This window comes from Aotus nancymaae, unplaced genomic scaffold, assembly GCF_030222135.1.
Source record: "Aotus nancymaae isolate 86718 unplaced genomic scaffold, 86718_ANA_hifiasm-v0.15.2.pri h1tg000021l, whole genome shotgun sequence".
NCBI classification, from domain to species: Eukaryota; Metazoa; Chordata; class Mammalia; order Primates; family Aotidae; genus Aotus; species Aotus nancymaae.
The window spans coordinates 24,416,582-24,434,514 of record NW_026988433.1 but is presented as its reverse complement, the minus strand read 5'-3'; the positions used below and the strand labels follow the sequence as shown (position 1 = coordinate 24,434,514).

The 17,933-nt window shown below is 39.2% G+C and overlaps 1 protein-coding gene across 2 annotated transcripts in view; it reads right to left on the bottom strand.

Moving 5' to 3' along the window:
- The window catches only part of CORO1C (coronin 1C), an 86,370-nt gene that overhangs the window by 31,598 nt on the left and 36,839 nt on the right, over positions 1 to 17,933 (bottom strand). The gene's annotated exons all lie outside the window — the stretch shown is intronic.

The window sequence follows — 17,933 nt, the reverse complement described above, 5'->3', positions numbered from 1 at the left end:
AGCCACTACCAAGGACACGCCATCAAATTACAAGAATCTAAATCCTTAGAACCACAAAGATTTAATCAACTGCACTAGTAGACAGCAAAAGAGAATACAAAAGTCTTTTTACCAAAATACCATTCTACAATAGCCAAGTTGTAAATTAAAAGGATTTTCTATGGCTTAAAAAAACAAACTCTAAACTTTGGTATTATTCAAAATGTAAAATACAACTTTTAATACAATGAGACAATATCCTCAAATATATAAATTACCAGCTCTGGAAATGAATGGCACTATTAAAATTTTAAAAGTTAAAGTAAAAAAAGAAAACCTTTAGCATAGGGTCTATAGGGCATACTACACTTTAATGTCTCAGTCTCTCTGCCATCTTCAATCAACAGAAATGCCAGCTAGCCAGTCTAGTTAACACCAACTTAGACTTCACCCATTAGCCAGTTCCACATCTGATTAAGAATAAAATGTTTAATGTTGGTCTTAAATAGCTACCACAATTTGCTCATGTCACACATTTGAATCTAGCAAGCCAACCAGGGTTATCAGACCAATTTTGTGTCAACTAAGACAACTGCTGTTGTTAACAATGGGTGCATGAAAATGGTTTCCTTTTTAAAACAGCTTAATGCCAGTCCACGCTGAAGCTGTGTATACTCTAAGAGCAGGTGCGCAGAAAGGAATCGCTGCAACGTATGGCTGAATCTATTTTTTGTTGTTTTTGCTTTGATATGGCAAATCATCCCAACACTGGGGCAGGTTTCTTGGCAATTTTTCCAAGATCAGAAAATTCTACAATTTCTCCAATTTGACTTGACTGTGGGAATCTCCAGAGAAGCAGAATGCTAACATGTAAAGACCACAGGCTCTAAAATCAGAGGGGTTCAAATCCAGGGTCTACTGATTAAACAACAGGTGACTTTAGACAAGTCATGTAATCTCTCTAAGCTTCAGAATGTTTGTCATCTGTAAAATAGTTAACAATGATACTTAACTCCCACAGTTACTATAAGGATTAAATGAGAGAACACTTTTAGATAAATCACAATTATCTGTGTAAAGTATGTAAAAAACTTAACTACAGTACCTGGAATAAAATATTCAATAAAAGTTGTCACATTATTAGTTCTTCTAGTACAATAATTTACTCCATCATTAAGAATTAACAAATATGTGTTGTGAACTTTTATAGACCAGACATTGTGCTGAGTGCTGGAGATAAAAACGTGAACAAGGCAATCTGTCCTAGCTAAGCATGAAGCCCAATGAGAGGAAAGAGACATTTAAACAACCAATTATGGTACGACATAAAAACACAGAAGGAGGACATTTAAGCAGGCTTGTGGGGTCAGTCTCTGGAGAGGTTTTCTGCTGGAAAAGGTAAGTTCTAAGTTGAGACCTGAAGATAGCCCTGTTTACAGACCTAAGGCCTAGGTTTCTTCATGTTCCTCCACTTTCCCTTGTAAAACTAATTAAACCTAGTTTGGATCTCCCAAAATGCATCACCAGAAAAAAACTTCAAAAAAGGAAATCCAATGAACACCATATCATATAGAATCTGGGTGTCATAGGAAGGAGCCTCAGAGTTCATTTGCAGACAGCAAAGCACAAATGGTTGAGAATGAGACTGCCCAGAGTGTAGTCATGGCTCTGCCATCTTCTAGCTGTGAAGTCCTGGCCACATTACTCTATCCCTCAACCTCAGTTCCTCATTTGTAAATCTGGAATACTTAATAGTTAATTTCTTAAGAGCTGATATGAGGACTAAATGAGACAATCAAGGTAAAGAACTTGGTACTGTTCCAGCACTTAAAGTACTCTATAAACATTACCCAAAATTTAACAAATGCTAGTATCCACTCTACCACACTTCTGATGGTGTCTCTCCTTAAAGAAGGAAAAACTACTAAGTCTAAGCCAGGTGATTTTGCTTAATTATCTTATTGCATCCTCATAAAAACCATGCAGGTGAGATGGAGATTTCACTTGCACTCTTTGAGCTACTACCCCAGGTAATATTATTGCTCAAGCTGATGGTACTGGGATCACAGGTGTTCATCCTATTTTACACAATTATTTAATAATTATGTTATACAATTGTTAAACTATAGATAGACTCTTTTGAATGTTTGTTCTCTTTCTCCCTCTTTCTCATTCCTTCCTTGTCTCTCTTTCTCTCTCTTGTTCTTGTCTCATGTTGCCTAGACTAGAATGCAGTGGCCATTCACAGGCAAGCTTGAACTCACTGCAGACTTGAACTCCTGGCCTCAAGTGATCCTCCTGCCTCAGCCTCCGACTTGGCTGGAACTATAGGTGTGTGCCACCATGCATGGCTTGAATGTGGGCTATTTCATAATTTAAAACATCCTAAGGCTGGAAGGCCAGAATGAAGAAGTTTGACACACATTTAAATAGACATACCAAAAGGAGAGAATTAAAAGAATGGAACAGAGGTAAAAATTAAAAAGATAATGGCTGAGAATTTTTCAGGTTCAATTAAATGAATAAATCTTTAGATTTAAGAGGCACAAATCCCACCTCAGGCAATATAAGTGAAAACAAATTCTTATCTATTCACATACTAGTGTGACTTAGAACACCTAAAACAAAGAGAAGAAGATCCCAGAAGCAACACCAGAGAAAGGACAGATTACCTACTGAGAGTAATTAGACTGACTGTGAGCAGACTTCTCAAAAGCAATTAGAGAAACAAAGAAATGAAAAATATCTTGAAAATGCTAAGAAAAACAACCACCCTTGTATTCCATACCCAGAAAAACTATCATTCAAGAATGATGAAAAGAAAAAGCAAACAAAAGACACTAAAGACAAAAAGAGACGGAATTTACTTACCATGGGTAAACCCTTGTTCAAAAGAATAAATTCTTAGACTTATTTCAAAGAATTGCTACATTAATTTCAAAGAATTAAGTTCAAGAACTCAGTTCAGGAAAAGAAAGTAAGCTAGAAAAATGGACTGGTATAGCAAAACAACAGTGAGCAAATAAATAAATAAAGCAAATACAAACAGGTACTAAAACAGTTGTAATAATACCTACTTGGAGAACAGATTTTAAAAAGACAGAAATAAAATATTAAACAACACTACCATTTAAGGTAAAAGGCATATGATCAGACTTAAAAATTGACTAGTTTTAGACTTTAAGTAAAAATGTCCAAGTTAAGAGTAAATACTAAAAAGAAAGAGAGAGAATGTATAATTTCTGGGAGTGGGTAAGGGTAGGGGGTTACTAGAACAGCTAGAATTTAAAAACTGGCTCAATCCAATAGAAAGAGGAAATGAAAATAAGGACCAAAGAAAGTATGAATGCAATTCATGAAAAGTAGAGATAAACTTTTTAAGAAGAAAAAAAGCATGAAAACTAGAAGGACAAAGTAAGACAGTGGAAATAAAAACCAACTACAAAGCATGATTTGTAGTAAATGCAAGATTAAGCTCACTAACTAAAAGACAAGGCCTCTCAGATTAGATTAAATCCAGCTACAAAACATATTTTTAAAAAATAATGGCACCGAAAGGCAACCAAAAGAGAGGGACATATTAAAAAGTATACCTGGGCCGAGCACAGTGGCTCATGCCTGTAATCCCAGCACTTTGGGAGGCCAAGGCAGGCGGATCACAAGGTCAAGAGATCAAGACCATCCTGGCCAACATGGTGAAACCCTGTCTCTACTAAAAATACAAAAATTAGCTGGGCTTGGTGGTGTGCACCTGTAGTCCCAGCTACTCAGGAGGTTGAGGCAGGAGAATCGCTTGAACCCAGGAGGCAGAGGTTGCAGTGAACCGAACACTGCATTCCAGCCTGGTGACAGAGTGAGACTTAGCAAAAAAAAAAAAAAAAAAAAGTATACCTTGTAGTTAATACCAGAAAGAACAAACTTTAAGGTAAAATGCACTATTAGAGATTAATGTCACTGCCTGACATCTAAAGAAACAATTCACTGGAAAGTTACATGGTCACTATAAACTTTAATTCATCTACCCATACAATTTCAAAATAATTAAGTAAAAGTTGAGAGAACTTGAAGAAGAAAATGACAAGGCCATAATCTTAAGAGATTTCAACAAAGATTTAAGAGATGAAGCAGACAAAATTAATATGAATATGGAAGATTTTACCAAAATTAACAAGTTTGATCTAATAAATATATATAACCTTGTACCTAACATTTAAAAATACACTCTTTTCAAACACACATTAAACATTAATGTTTTTTTAAATTATCAGTTAGGAGATCACAAAGCAAATCTCAAAAAATACCAACGAGTCAACAGCAGGTAAAGCATGTTCTGAGTATAATGCAATATAATTAAAAATTAATAGAAAATAAACCAAAAATCTCCAATACATTTGAAAATATTTTCATTTACTAAATAATTCAGTTTTTTAAAAAAATCATAATGGATAACAGAAAAGTTAAAACTGAGCAATACATGACATATCCAAATGTGCAAGATACAACTAAAACAGATCTTAGTGAAAAATGTACAGTCTTAAATGCATGTTAGAAAAGACCAAAAACTAATGCATTGAGTTGCTACCTTGAGAAGTTAGCAAATGAACAGAGTACATCCAAAAAACATAAAATTATTAGAAAATAAATCAGTGAAAAAGAAATAACAAAATCAACTAAACTGGTTAGATCAGGAAAAGAGAGAAGGCACAAATTAATATCAATAATTTTAAAAGGGACATAACTTACAAATAAAGTAGAAATTTAAAGAGTATAAAAATACTAGGAATAACATTTGACAATATATATAAATTTTAAAGCTCTAGACGAAATATACAATCTCACAGAAATAAAAGTAACATCAAAGCATATTCAAGAATAAACAAATAAGTTAGATCCATATCATAAAAGATCAGTAGTATAACTCTACCCATCACCATCCCCCAATAAATCAATCAATCTCCAAACACCAGAAAACTCTGGGCCCAGGTGGTTTTACAGGTGAGTGGCACTAAGTATTCAAGGAAGAGATCATTTCAAACAAAACTTTCCAGAGAACAGAAAAAGAAAAGTGCCACTGCATTTATTATATAAGGAATGTTAATACCTTGAAACAAAGGATAGTATATGGGAGAAAAATTGAAGCCTATGTGACTTATAAAAACTGATGCAAAGCTCCTCACAAACAGCAGCAACAAAAGCAAACCAAATTCAGCAGTGTGAGTTGTTCTTAAAAACATAGGTAAACAGAAAAGTTACAAAGTGCAAGAAGAGGTATGCAACATATATACCCAACAAAATCAACAACCAAACAGAATAATGGGGCAAATTATATGAGCAGAGAATTCACAGGGAAGAAAACCTGAAAAGGCAATGGATTTGTGAAAAGATACTCCAAACTCACTGATAATTAGAAAACTGCAAATTAAAACAACAAGGTGACATTTTATACCCTTCAAAACTGGCAAAAATTTAAAAGTCTGAATACAAGTGCTGACAAGGATGTCAGGAAAGAGGAACTCATAAACTGCTTACATTATACCTTGTTACAATTCCTTTCTTTCTTTCTTTTTTTTTTAAGATGGGGTTTCACCATGATGGCCGGGCTGGTCTTGAACTCCTGACCTCAGGTGATCCACCCACCTCAGCCTCCCAAAGTGCTAGGATTACAGGCATGAGCCACCGCGCCTGGCTGTTACAATTCCTTTCAAGAGCAATTTAGTAACAGGTAGAGCCCAGCAATGCCACTTCTAGGTGGTCCAGGTGAGAGAGATGCTCCCACATTTTGTCCAAGAGGAATATTTATTGCCACATTGTTGTAAATAGTGGCAGAAGTAATTTCACTGTCCTTTAGTATGGGAATAAATAGTTATATAAAAGTTTAAGACACAAGAAATAAAAGTACATCTTACAGATAAATATATATTTGATAAAAATATGATACATATTTGAGGAAAAGATTACCTCTGAGGAAGTAGAAAATACGTGGGAATGGTATTTTACCTCTACCTGTTATGCTTTATTACTTTTTTCAAAAAGGGGAGATATAAAATAAATATGGCAAAATATTAACATCTGTTTAATCTTGTGAGTTAGTACATGTGTGTCCTATGATTTTGTTTGATATATTTTTTAGAATTTTTTTTTTTTTTTTTTTGAGATGGAGTCTTGCTCTGTCACCCAGGCTAAAGTGCAGTGGCGCAATCTTGGCTCACTGCAACCTTCACCTCCCATTCAAGCAATTCTCCTGCCTCAGCCTCCCAAGTAACTGGGATTACAGGAACCTGCTACTGTACCTGGCTAATTTTTGTATGTTTAGTAGAGATGGGGTTTCACCATCTTGGCCAGGCTGGTCTCGAAATTCTGACCTCGTGATCCACCCGCCTCAGCCTCCCATAATGCTGGGATTACAGGCGTAAGCCACCACACCTGCCCTGTTTGATACATTTCTTATTTTGAAAAAATGAATTAAAAATACAATAAAATTGAGAAATACACCAATGCATTGTTATTGACTTTGCATTTAATTTTTTTTTTTTTTTATTCCCAAGGTAAAAAGCTTTTCTCCCTGAATTGTTTTTTTTTTTTATGTCAAGGTCTCTGCATTCCTAGGCTCTGCTCAGGAAACCACATTTGGCATTCTTGATGGCCAAGTATAGTACTGAACTCTAAACTTCCAAGAACACCTAACGATTTTTTTCAATCTGGGCTAAGAAGAGCTTTTGTTCAAACACAAAGCAATTTTGAGGGGAATCTGGAAGTACTAGTACTAGTTGTTCTTAATTACATACTAAGAAGCTTCTTACTAAATGACTTCTTTTTTGAAGTTAAAATTAAATAACCCTGGCTAAAAGTCAAAAGCTATTCACCAGTATTCTTCAGTCAAGATATTTGAGAATAATAATAAGCATTACTGCCATTTCCAGCTCAGCCCCAGTAAATATGCAGCCTGAAAGTACTAGAGCTCAACATTTTCTCTGGAACCTGAATGTCACTAAAAGAGCAACTGCCACCTATTTCCATCATTTCTATTAAAACAAATAATAATAATGGCTAGCACTTTTTAAGTACTTAAATTACATGCTAGGACCTGTCTGAAAACCTTGATAACCTTGTTCTCATGACAACCTTTATGATGTGGGAACTTTATTACCCTATTTTCTAAATAAAGAAACTGGGGCACAGAGAAAGTCAAGAAGCAAAGATCTAAAATATCACTGACCAACCATACTAGATTTGGATAGGGGAAAAAATATGTCCGCTATGCCATGAGTTGTAAAAAAAAAAAAAAAAGCACAGAAGTAATGTTAAAAATTATTGGCAACTGGCCACCAGAAACACAGAGTTAATAAAAAATGATATTCTACAAGCAGCTGTTTCCTCTGGTTGTGATGTCATCATAAATCATTAAAATAAATAAAATAGGGAAAGTAGTATTCTACTGTAGCACAAGAGAAAAGCAATTGACTAAATATCTGACAGTGATAAAAGAACAAAAATGAGAAGAGCGTATCAGGTTTATGGCATTTTAAAGGTACACTGATTATTTGGCATGCTGGATGTTCACAAACACACAGTCAAGTATCAGCTATCCTACTTTCAAGGGCTCCAAATATCATCTTACTCATAATTAAATCAAAACAAAAGCACAATAACATATTTCACCAAATCAGTATACATTATTAAAAATGCAAAGCTGGGCACTTACAAACTGCTGAGAGCTCCAGTTCATGGAGACTGAAGGAAACCATATTAATAATGGCCTTAAATGGTAAGATGAGGAAACATCATTCTGAAAGACATTTTGCACTAGGCTCTAATAAGAACACAATTCTCATTCATCCACAAGACACATATTCATTTATCATGTAGTGGATAAACCAAAGAATCCAAGTATAATTAGCTAGATTGTGAGGGGCCATTCAGAAAGACATCCACCACATGTCGTGGTGACAACACAGCTTACCTGCACCTCTAAGCAGCAAATTTAAATGAATGCAGAGGCTGAAAGGAAGATGCACAAAAATTAAAGCCAGCTTTTAGATATCTTTCTCAACTAAAAAATGACTTATTTAAGAACCTCCCACCAATCTTCCAAGGCTTAGAGATAAAAAAACTTCACTTTAGTAACAGATCAGTCCACTATTTCACTAGGGATAAATCACCTTTGTTGCTTTACCTAGAATATTACTACTTTTTCTAGCATGGAATTTAGGTAGTTTAGCTAAAAATGTAATAGCCATTTAGACTCCTTTCTTTAAATAAATTTTGATTCACGGATTATTTACTAGTCCCAATCACACGCCATAGGATAGCTTTCATTATACCTCTCTAGTTAAAACTCCAAATGATTGAGACTACCAGCATGTCAACCCAACAAGTGGCAAAAATGGCCAGCACCAAGTTTCCCAAAGGTTCTGGCCTAGAGCCAGTTTATAAACTCATGGGACATGGGTGAAATAGGTCAGGACACTGGCTTACAGACATTATTATCTGAAAGATCCAGTAGCCTGACCAGAGCCAAGCAACATGAGCCGAAGGGAAAATTCAGCTTCCAAAGCATGTATACAGCTGGCACAAGGGAGAGGTGTAATGGCACAATTTCCACGTGGCTGGCCAGAGCTGAGGGTGATGGCTTTGAGCATGTTCCAGCTAGCAACCTTCACTGTGGCAGAAACCATTCCCAATACAAGCACTATCATTTGTTTTGGGGAAGACCCCTAAACATCTTGAAGAAGCCAAAACACAGCAGAGTTCCTGGAGACTGATGCTTTAACTCAACCCACAGAGTTAGGCAACATTTCCTCCAATGGGCATTTTAGGGGGAGAAGAGGAATGAAAATCAAAATGTAAGCATCAGTAAAAATATAACTTTATCAAATTGCTCTCAAAAGTAAAGTTCGTAACTTAAATAACTCTGCAAAAAAATTCCTCTTTAGACACACTAAATTTAACATACCACTTAAGAAATACCAGCCTGGGCAACATCGCAAAACACTGTTCCTACAAAGAAATATAAAAATTAGCCAGGTGTGGTGGTGCACACCTGTAGTCCCAGCTACTCAGGAGGCTGAGGTGGGAAGATCACCTGAGCCCAGGAGGTTAAGGCTGCAGTGAGCTATGATCATGCCACTGCACTCCAGCCTGGGTGACAGAGTGAGACCCTGTTTCAAAAACATAGTAATAAGGCCAGGCACAGTGGCTCATGCCTATAATCTCAGCACTTTGGGAGGCTGAGGCAGGTGGATAACTTGAGGTCAGGAGTTCAAGACCAGCCTGGCCAACATGGTGAAACTCCATCTCTACCAAAATTACAAAAATTAGCTGTGCATGGTGGTGGGTGCCTATAATCCCAGCTACTCAGGAGGCTAAGGCACAAGAATCACTTGAACCTGGGAGGCAGAGGTTGCAGTGAGCCAAGATCGTGCCACTGTACACCAGCCTGGGTGACAGAGTGAGATTCTGTCTCAATAATAATAATAATAATAATATTTAATTTAAATTTAAATTTAAAAAAAGAAGAAATGGTATTTCTTAGTTGTAAGAGCATTTCCTATCATATCAATCTTACCAGAAAATCACACAACACCATCTACTTTTTAACAGTGTATCTTTTTTTTTTTTTTGAGACGAAGTCCTCGCTCTGTCATCCAGACTGGAGTACAGTGGTGCAATCTCAGCTCACTGCAACCTCCACCACCCAGGTTCAAGTGACTCTCCTGCTTCAGCCTCCTGAGCAGTTGGGATTACAGGTGCATACCACCACACCTGGCTAATTTTTGTATTTTTAGTAGAGACGGGGTTTCATCATCTCTACTAAACAATTTCTTTTATTGCACTCAGTACTGCCCTCAATATGTAGGATGAATTCACTTCTTAAATGTGGATTTTTAGAAGGCGGTGTGAGATCAATAAATAAGATATACCGGGACAGACGCGGTGGCTCACGATTGTAATCCCAGCACTTTGGGAGGCCGAGGTGGGTGGATTACCTGAAGTCAGGAGTTCGAGACCAGCTTGGCCAACGTGGTAAAACTTCATCTCTACTAGAAATACAAAATTAGCTGGCATGGTGGTGGACACCTGTAATCCCAGCTACTTGGGAGGCTGAGGTGGGAGAATCACTTGGACCCTGGAGGCGGAGGCTGCAGTGAGCCGAGATCGCACCACTGCACTCCAGCCTGGGCTACAAGGCGAGACTAGGTCTTTTAAAAAAAAAAAAAAAAAAAAAAAAAAGATGGATCAATCTGATAATCACTGGTTCCTCAAAGAATGGAAATGTAACATTTTGTTAAAGTCACACAGCACTTTACCCAGCAGGCTTACTCTCTCTCAAAACTAATGTATGTTTTTACAAAGTAATAAATTCCCATGGTGATAAAAAATGACATACATTCATTTGAGTGATAAGTCAAATCAAATATTCCCCTTTAAGAAGCTCAAGTTATCCCACATACAATTTCTTTCAAGTTTGCATTCTAGAGTTCATCGTATAAACCCAAACCTTCCTAGGGTGCCGGATTCAGACAGCTTTCTATGCTGCTTTCTCCCTTATCTAATCCAACTCAGGCAGCTGTCTCATTTCCAGTACTTTTCCAACTCCTGATCTACAGTCCTCTATGCCTATTATCCAGACTGGTACACCACCCGCAGATGTAAGGGCCTAAAGAGCCCCCACCCCATCCTGGGGAAGGCAAGCAGAGATACTTTACATCATCTGACTCAAGGAACAGTTAAAGATTTCCACATTGTTCAAACCCCTACCTTATATTCATCTAAGTTTTCATTTTAGGAAAAAATGAGTATCAAAATCACTTTATGTGCGCCCAAATTTCAATCATAACTTATTTTTGGCTTTGGGGTGATATATACTGAGAATTTCTCAACTTAGCAAGGAGAACGTTAAGTCAAACATGTGCTCAGAAGTAGAGGAAAAGTTTTCAGCCCAAGCATAAGGGCTCCATTCACACTGTGCAGAGTTCAAAGGAGTCAAAAGGATATCTATTGAAGTGGGTTTTCCATTTTTTTCAACTTCCTTTTTCTTATGACAGTATTATTTATGTGGATACATGTTTTGTTGGAATTTCTTAAGCCCCTGCTGTTCCACGGGGAGGAGCTAGAGTGATTCTGGTCATGGGACAAGGGGACAGCGACATGGAAATAAAATAGACTCAGCAGCAGACCAAAAAGATGGGTGCACACAATATATAACTTATGCACAGGCTGGTCCCTAAGAGTGACAGCTCATGGCCCAGGAATAAAACACTCTGAGGTTTTACTTTAAGGGAACCACAAACACCAACCTTGAGGTAAAAGGAGGTCCTCTGGAATAAACCCTACAGATTGAGTTACCCTGTAAGGTAAGGTAAGCTAAGCTAGAAACGAAAGCTGCTGGGGAGAGGGAGTATGGGTCTATAAAGACTTCCCCTGCCTGTGAGTAAAAAACAGCAGTCTTTTTGGACAGAAGTGAAAATGCCAAGCAAATTATTTTAGTATCACAGATCCTCTCTAAAAATTGGGTTTAATACTGATTAGACCATATTTTAAAATCCATTAAGAACTTGAGGGAAGTTATTGCAAAACTACAAAGATTTTATTATCAGAAAGCAAAAACATGGAAAAGTTAACATTTCCCTACTCAACCTTGCCCAATATGTGATAGCAACCAGAGCAGCTGTATTTCCTAACTTCCTGACTTAAAGAATTTATAAAGCCAACACTTAATACTTTCTGCTCATTATTACAGACAAGTAATTCCATATGATGCTTCTGGGCTGAGAACAAATAAAAACTTGGAACCCAGAATCTAGTTAAAATAAAATTGAGCTGGAAAGCAAAAGCTGAAAAGCAAAAGAACTATAGGTGAAAATGGAATACAGGAAATCAAAGTATTCAATATCAAATCAGAAAAGAGAGAAACTGGTTGTCTAAGCCCTCACAGTAAGCAAATGATACTGGAGATGCATCTACTGAAACCCTCTGTGACTGCTGAAGAGCTCCAGGGCTAGCCCTTCCCATTGCAACTCTGCATTGTTTAATCCACAGGCCTCAGACTAAAAATCCACCCTCCCTGAAGTGGAGATGAAAAATAGAAAAATATTACACCTTTTTTTTTTGGTGGTGGGTGGGGGTTAATGCCTTGGGTTCCATGGCTCAGGCAGTTCATATCTTTTAGCAGTTGTAAACAAGCAAGAGGACTGCAGTACAGACTCAATTCAGTAGCCTGTAGCATGGTTCCAAGCTCAATCATAAATGAAACCCAAGTCACCATTCCTCCAAGAAAGCAGACATGTGTTCTATCACACGCCCTCTCAGCTCAGTCTTCCCTGGACTCAACTCAGGTCCCACCCCTAACTGGCAAAGATATTCAACTTGGCAGGAACAGATGATTTGCTACATGTGGTTATAAGGTGGCTTCTGGGCAAAATCGTGACTGCAGAAATGTGCTTATGACATCGAGTTTATTTCAGAGTAATCCGTATTCAGATATCTTTCTTTACCTGAGATACAGCAGCTTTCCCACACTGGGGTTACCATGTTTACACACTGAGGACTTTTGCTGGCAGCACTTGCCTGCCTGCTTCGACAGATCAGCGCTCTCCACAAATCCAGGAAAGAGTTAAACGTTCTTTGCACTTGACTCAGTGGCTTCTCTTTGCCACACACTCCCAGATCCCACCATTCTCTGAACCACCCGTGCAGCCAATCAAAGGAAAGGAAGGAAATTATCCTGGCCGGCTGACAGCCACAGCGCTCTGATGGCCATATATGGTAAAAACCACTGTCAGAGCCCTGTCAGGCCTGCGGGCCGGCTGCTGTGGACATATCAGTGAACTGCAGCAGCAAGAGAAGCTGGCCAAGGAAACGCACAAAGGCTGCCTGCTCATCTCCAGGGGAGGGGGTGGGGTGGAAACCATCATCTGCAAGGGCACACACTCACAGTGAGTCACAGCCACTCACTGTCATCAAAAATAGCCCCAGGGTACATTGGGAAGTTCCTTCTGCCAAGACTTTGTGCTCCATTGTTAACTAGGGGTGAGCAGGGTGCCCACCCCACCCCTCCCGGCAAGATTGTGGAAAACACAGTCACTAGGAGAAAATGAAAAGGCCCTTCTGTGGCACTTCATGTGGTAATGAGGCCAGGCCGTGCTCGTGTGGCTGGCAGCTCGTGACATAATTTGGAAGTCATTGTTCTGCACCTGGTGCCCTCCCCCCTGCATCCTCCACCCCTCCCAGTCCTGTCCCCCAGCCTTTCATGGCCCATACACTTGACAGTTTAAGGTGCTCCAGGCATCACACAGAATCTTATTTCAAGAGGAAGTGAATGGGCATCCCGTGACACGTCAGGACACTGGCTGGCTCTGAACAAAATCCTCTGCCCATAACGCCAAAGCTACCAAGTGCCAGACATCCACATCTGTACAAAGGGCTACCGGCATTGCCACTGTTGTCTAAAACAAAGTACCGCAATGTGTAGAAATGGAAATTGCCTGTCAGCAATGCACAGTAAGGCGGACATGCAGCCAATGCAAATCCAGCAGGTGCTGGCAGAGACTGCGGATCACACAGAAAAGCACTGTCAGGAGACTGCCATTCCCTCTCAAGTAGCCCATGAGAGAAGGCACTTATCAGCATGGCACCTGGCACTTAAAGGAAGCCTGCAACAAATGTGAACTACTGCGATTTCATCACTGTCGTGTATAGACCATGTATTTCACAAGGCATGGTATAGACCAAGTACTTTCCAAACCTTAGACAATTCTCTGAGCTGACAGAATGAAAGCCCTGACAAGTTAGTTTTGTTATTAAACTCTAATCCCAGAGAAAGAATGCAAAGGTTTCAGTGTCCATTAGACCACAGTTTCTGTGTGTGTGTGTGTGTGTGTGTGTGTGTGTGTGTGTGTGTGTGTGAGAGAGAGAGAGAGAGAGAGAGAGAGAGAGAGAGAGAGAGAGAGAGACGGAGTCTTGCTCTGTTGCCCAGGCTGGAGTGCAATGGCACAATCTCGGCTCACTGAAACCTCCGCCCCGCCTCCTGGGTTTAAGCAATTCTCCTGTCTCAGTCTCCCAAGTAGCTGGGATTATAGGTGCGTGCTGCCACGCCTGGTTAATTTTTGTATTTTTAGAAGAGATGAGGTTTCACCATGTTGGCCAGGCTGGTCTCAAACTCCTGACCTCAAGTGATCCACCCACCTCGACCACCCAAAGTGCTGGGATTAGAGGCATGAGCCACCACCCGGCTAGACCAATTTCTATACCAAAAAAAAAAAAAAACCAACTGTTCACACTCAGTAGAAAAAAAAATTAAAAATATGCATATACAAACCAAATAAAGACTCAGCAACCTAAATTCTAATCCACAAATGACTTCACAGTCTTGGACAACCACTCAACTTGGGAGCTTCAATTTCTGCAACTGAAGAACAGAGGAATGATCCCACTCTACCAAGTGAAAAAACGGAGACACTGTTTATGAAGAGGACTATCCACATATAATCTGCTGGCATTCTGCAGTCTCATTTCTATCAATATGACAGAAGTCACTGCTTTTTCCTAAAGATGATACAAAGGAAAGATGTCATGTTGATCTACTTATAACAGTGACCCTAAAATATAAAACAGTGCTTACTCTAGTTCTTTTCTCCATAACAATCAAGGAAAATACCAATTTTGCCAAATTCACACAGAAAGTGAAAGAAAAAGAGTCAAGAAATGCAGGATTTTCTACCAAAAAGCTATCCTTCAGCTCTTTTTGACTCATAATGTAGTTCACATCACACATAAATGATTTGTTTCCCTTCCAATCAAACATTCTATTTCTCCAATACTAGAAAAATCCACCTAAACTCCTAGAGATCCTGGAGTCTGAAGGAGGAATGTGCCTACCATCTCCTCTTTGCCCTCCTGGGGACAGAGTCCCTCTACTAACTTATCAGTTTAAAAATTGGGCTGGGCTGGGCTGGGCTGGGCTGGGCGCAGTGGCTCACATCTGCAATCCCAGCACTTTGGGAGGCTGAGGAGGGCGAATCACGTGTGGTCAGGAGACCAACCTGACCAACATGGAGAAACCCTGTCTCTACTAAAAACACAAAAATTAGCCGGGCATGGTGGTGCATGCCTGTAATCCCACCTACTGGGGAGGCTGAGTCAGGAGAATCACTTGAACACAGGAGGCAGAGGTTGCAGTGAGCCGAGATTGCACCACTGCACTCCAGCCTGGGCAACAAGAGCGAAATTCTGTCTCAAAAATAAAAATAAAAATAAAAATAAATTTAATTTAAAAAAAAAGTTGGGTCGGCTCCTCTTCTGTTTCATCTTTAGCTCCTACACAGAGAAAAAAAACTGAATTCAGATTGAACCTCCTCTGTCATGTCTTCCTTACCTCCTGAGCCTATGGTGAAACTGATCTCTCACACCACCTGTACTAGAGCACTTCATGCACCTACAAAGTGCCCCCTGGAGAGATCAAGCACAGCTGTTGGAGCTTTTTAAAAGCAAGAACCCAGTGGCTCACTCCTGTAATCCCACTTTGGGAGGCCAAGGCAGGAGGAACACTTGAGATAAGGAATTTGAGAACAACCTGGCCAACACAGTGAAACTCTGCCTCTACTAAAAATATAAAAATTAGCCGGGCGTGGTGGTGCATACCTGTAGTCCCAGCTACTCATGAGGTTGAAGCAGGAGAAGTGCTTGAACCTGGGAGATGGAGGTTGCAGTGAGTCGAGACCGCACCACTGGGTGATAGAGCAAGACTTTGCCTCAATAAAATAAAATAAAATAAAAAGCAAGATCCCAGCACAGGTCCCTGTACATGCAGGCACTAATGAATGAGTATATGAATGAATGAATGTGATTTTTCTAAAGTACCATGTTAAATTTCAGAAACATTTAAGCAATAGTTAGCTCTTTGTATGTGCTCTGGTAATATTACTGATATTTTTCAAAATCTCAAGATGTAAAAAAATCTTTTAAAGTCCAGGTAATTATAAGGAAGAAAATAAAACATCACTTTTAGTCCCATCAGTGTTAACATTGCACACTCTTTTGTAAAAATTAATAACACAATTGAAGTTAAGTACGAGATAATGATTATGATCTCATAACACATTTTTTAGGTTATATGAAGGTACCATGGAACAAACGATAACAAAATCTTGCCACGTAACATAACTTTCTCTTGCTATTTGCAAGGAATCCCTCAATTATTCACTTAGGACTTATTTAAGAATGTTTATATCTATACAGATATTATATTTTGGTTTTTTGGTTTTTCTTGAGACAATCTTGCTCTGTTGCCCAGGTTGGAGTGCAATGGCATGATCTCAGCTCACTGCAACCTCCACCTCCTGGGTTCAAGCAATTCTCCCGCCTCAGCCTCCCAAGTTGCTGGGACTACAGGTGCTCGCCATCACGCCAGGCTAACTTTTGTATTTTTAGTAGAGACGGGATTTCACTATATTGGCCAGGCTGGTCTCAAACTCCTGACCTTGTGATCCACCTGCCTCAGCCTTGCAAACTGTTCGATTACAGGTGTGCGCCACCATGCCCGGCCTAGATATATTTCTATGTAGATTTTTTTTTTAAAGGCTAGGTGGAAATATAGTGTTCAAAACTACCAAAAGCCTTTTAGGTCACTCTGAATTACTCATATATGAATTGTGTGAACTAACATTATGAGTTAAGTAATACAGTCTAAGAATACATGTATTAGTTACCAATTGCTAACAAGTTATCCTAAAACTCAGCTGATTAAAACAATAAACATTTATTACTCACACAGTTTCTGAGGATCAGGGATTCAAAAACAGCTTATCTGGGTGGCTCTGGCCCAGGGCTTTTCATGAGATAGTGTAAGCCAGGGCTGCAGTCATCTGATGGCTTGACTAGGGCTGCAGGATCTACTTTCAAGATGGCTCATCGCATGGTTGGTTAAGTTGGTGCTGGCAGTCATCAGGAGGCCCTACGGACCTTGCCACAGAGCTGCTGGAGATCCTTACAACATGGCAGCTCCAAAAAAGACAAAGTGGAAGCCAGTGGGCTTTTATGAACTAGTCTCAGAATTCATACTGCATCAATTCCACCATACCCTATGGACACACAGGCCAGCCCTATTTAATGTGAGAGGCTACCTACCACAACATAGTAAGGCAAGTTTTTGGAGAACCTGCACAGAAGGCTACCGTATACATAGCCACCCAGTTTGCATCCTCTATCCAAGTGAGTCAAGAGAACAAGAGCATGTAAGTCTAATTATTCCCTCCATCTGTTAAGTGAACAAGAAAATAATTTTAATAACGTGATAATGCAGCCTATGGTACTAGTGGTATGAAGAAGCAACTAAGAGAACTGAATGGATGATTTTCCTCTGTTTCAGTAAATAATCAAAGGCAACATCTGAGCTGGATATTGAACAGTAAGAAGAGACCACCAAGTATCATCATTAGTGTAATACTGACTGAACTGCCTCAAGATCTCTTCCTCAATAAACATGACAGAAACATTCTAAAGCAGCCCTCACCAACCTAGGTTCTATAAGAAATTAAAGTCCTAATGCCCTAATCTATGCTATTATAGGCAATAAGCTCTTTTCCATCCTATGCATCTAGAAGACAATGGCTATGTATCATCCTTGGGTAACTAAAAAAAAGTCATTCGAATGATTTTCTGCGGAGCTAAATTCTTTCATAAAAACCTAGATGAAAAAGACTGCAAAATGAGTTGAAAATGGTTCACAGACATAAATAAAGCAAGATCCCAAATATTCCCACACACAGCTCCTAAAATAAATAGGAGAAACACAGTTGTATATAAGAAAATACCACACAGCTACAACAAAGGAGCTCATGGTAGAGAGGAAGAGATCACGACCCAAAAAGCTAACAGAGATCTGGCCATACCCATCCCATCCTGGCCAGAGCAGAGCTCTTGTCCCAGGTAGTTACTGTGAGGGTAAAATCAGGCAT